This window comes from Rhinolophus sinicus, chromosome 16 (genome assembly GCF_057876585.1).
Source record: "Rhinolophus sinicus isolate RSI-liver-muscle chromosome 16, RSI-T2T, whole genome shotgun sequence".
Classification (NCBI taxonomy): Eukaryota; Metazoa; Chordata; class Mammalia; order Chiroptera; family Rhinolophidae; genus Rhinolophus; species Rhinolophus sinicus.
In genome coordinates, this window is record NC_142516.1 from 106,689,563 (window position 1) to 106,693,107 (window position 3,545).

Consider the following 3,545-nt stretch of genomic DNA (forward strand, 5'->3'; position numbering starts at 1 on the left):
AAGTCTGAGCTTTAGTGTTCTCATCTTCAAAAGTTAGATATTAGCTATTTCATAGAGTTGTCATAATTAAGTGAGGTAATAGAGAACACTGAACATGTCACAGTTGCTCAATAAAAAGTAACAATTATTATTTTTACAATAACGTAAAAATACTACTATGTCTATTTTGCTGTTCCCAGCAAGTTGCCAAATTATTGTCCCAGGCAACTAGTTTGTACCCAGACCTCCTGCAATATCTGTAGAGGTCACAGGCTGAGGTGGGCCAGCCTTACTAGTGATCAGGTTAGAAATGGCGAGTTTAGGCCACTGCTTTGAATAATGCTGAGTTTCCCTGAGATGCTAGTTGCCCTAAGCAGCCCACATGCTGAGGGGGTACATGCCAGACATTCCATCCTCTTCCAGCATGAAGTCACCTGAGCACCTAATCACCTCCCTCCCCCACAGTCACGTGCTGACTATTACTGTGGTATCATCTGGAATAGTCTCAGTGGGACATGCATCTCGAGGTAGATCCACCGTCAGTCCCACCAGGCTGCACCTGGAGTTCCCATAAAGAATCCTGAGTCAAAGAAAACAATCTGTTCACTGGTCCAGGTCTAGAAAACCCCTCGGCTGTGTCCCTGACAGGAAAGCGACTGTGAGTCACCACTTCCCAGAAGTCAAGGAAGATGGAGAGAGAAACAAAGGAGGAGGGAATGCAGAGGAAGAAGGGGGAAGCTGAGCAAAGGAAGAGATCAAATCGTCAGTGTTGAATATTTAATGAAGGGTAAGATTACAAAGTTCGACAACGTATATCCCATGTCATGTTGGCCCATTTGCACAGCATATTTGAACATTTTGCTTTCTGGTTGTGCTATAACTTGTGAGGAAAAGAATTTCCCCTGGAAACCAGCTTCCTTTGCCTCCCTTTGTCCTGTGCCTTTGGACCCTTGTCCAAAGAACACTGCCTCCGGGGCAGAGTAACTCTCAGTCCCCCCACCCCCTGAGCTTGGCCTTCCACATATGGAGACCTAAAACGGAATAATGGATGGCTTCACTGCCTCTTCTTACTTTAACATGCTTGGAAATACCCCCAAAATATGCCTGTAAGCAAATATCATATCCCCTGAGGTTTACAAGACTAAAAATGCCCTGCTGCGTGAGTACACAGAGGTTTTGCTGGTTGCACTTGAACCCTGCCCTACAATGTTCAGCCTCAGTTTGGGAACTGCTGCTGTTTGGAAGGCAGAATGGACATATCTGAGGATGGGAGGTAGGGTAACTCCGCTGGGCCAAGACTGGAGACAAGTAACAAGAGTTTGGGTTGGAAAAAGTTAGAGGGGTTACCAATAGACATACGAAAAAATGCTCAACATCACTACTCATCAGAGAAATGCAAATAAAAACCACAATGAGATATCACCTCACCACAGTTAGAATGGCTATCATCCACAAGACAAATAGTAACAAATGTTGGAGAGGCTGTGGAGGGAATGGAACCCTCATACACTGTTGGTGGGAATGCAGACTGGTGCAGCCATTATGGAAGGCAGTGTGGAGGTTCCTCAAAACATTACAAATAGAATTACCGTATGACCCAGCAATCCCTCTCCTGGGTACCTACCCCAAAAACCTGAAAACATTTATCCATAAAGACACGTGTGCTCCAATGTTCATTGCAGCCTTATTTACGGTGGCCAAGACATGGAGACAACCAAAATGTCCTTTGATAGATGAATGGATAAAGAAGTTGTGGTATATATACACAATGGAATACTATTCTGCCATAAGAAAAGATGAAATAGTACCATTTGCGACAACTTGGGTGGATCTTGAGATTATTATGCTAAGCAAAATAAATCAGAAAGAAAAAGTTGAGAACCATATGATTTCACTGATATGTGGGTTATAAAACTGTAAACAACAAAAGAACAAGGCAAACAAATGAAGAAACAAAAACTCATAGACATACACAATAGTTTAGTGGTTACCAGTGGGTAAGGATGTTGGAGGGTGGTAGATGAGAGTAAACAGGATCAAATATATGGTGATGGAAGGAGAACTGACTCTGGGTGGTGAGCACACAATGTGATATATAGATGATGTATTACAGAATTGTACACCTGAAATCTATGTAACTTTACTAACAATTGTCACCCCAATAAACTTTAATTTTAAAAAAAAAGTTGGAGGGGAGAGCAAAAGTGGCATCAAGCAATTAAAGGAGGTTTGGAGGCCATGTCAACATCTTTGGGTTTGATTCGACGGAATACTCTCTGTCAGCTTTGGGCGCCCATAGGCATCTTCATGCAACTTAGAAACAGTGTCCTCTCTAGGCAAAGGCCAGGCAAGCAGTTCCCATTGGCTCCTGTGGTGGGTGCCCTGGTACAGTGCACAACCTGTGCAACTACAAACACTGACAGTGCACAACCTGTGCAACTACAAACACTGACTGGTTAAGATCTTAGAGCAGAAGACAGTGTGGCAAATAATGTTATGAGAAAATTCCACTTAGAGACCTTAAGTAGGAGCTCTGTAAGATTTTAGAAAAGTTAATGCTTCATTTACCTATTACTATGTCCACACCATCCCAAGACTTAGTGGCTTAAAACAATAATCATTGTGTTTGCTCACAATTCTACAATATAGCTGGGTTTTTGATGGGCATGTCAGTGGTACTCCTGTGCCTGAATTCAACTGGTGGGTACGCTGGGGCTAGGCTCAGCTGGGAACAGGACAGCAGGGCCTCCCCCTCCCCACATAGTGCCCCGAGCAGGGCAGCCAGAATTCTTACACAGCTGCTCAGGGCTTCCAACTGTGCAAAGGCAGAAACAAGCCTTGAGGCTTAAACTGGGAATAACCACCATGTTCTTCTGCTGCATTGTATTGATTAAGTAAAATCACAGGACAGAATGAAGGTGGGGGGGGAACTACACAAAGCATGACTCAGTGGGGCCACCACTGCCACCGTCTGTCAGGAAGCTATGGTGGCGAGCCAGGTAGAGTGGTGAGAACCTCAGTGAAGGGCAGCCAGTGAGCAGATTTTTCTTTTTAAGGATAATCTCCAAATTATTTACATTTCACTTGGGATGTATTCTGTACCCTACCACTTTATCCTTCTAAATACATTCAGCTAAGATTAATGGCAAAATAGATTACATTACCCAAAATCAAGTGTCATAAATCACTATAGGAATAGGTCTCATTTTTTCCCAAAATATGAAAGGAATGTGGATAATTAGCAGTTAATTATATAATGATTGGAAAGAAATTTAAGGACATAATTTTATTCTGAATTATTTTCATGAGTTACTGCAGCATGTATTAAGACTCAAAAAAAATAGTCTTTGCATGTTTCTTTATCAAACATCTACATGACCATGAATAGAAAAGTTGGGTGTGATTTTCCAAAGCCCCAAGGGAAGGCTAAGCCTGAAGGTGCTTTGGGGATAGGAATGAGATCAGCTATCTGTCCATTTTTGGTTTTTGTTTTTTTTTCATCTTCTCCTGCAGCTCCGTTTCCTTTCCCATACTCTCCTCGCCGCTACCATTTTTTTCTCATTTCT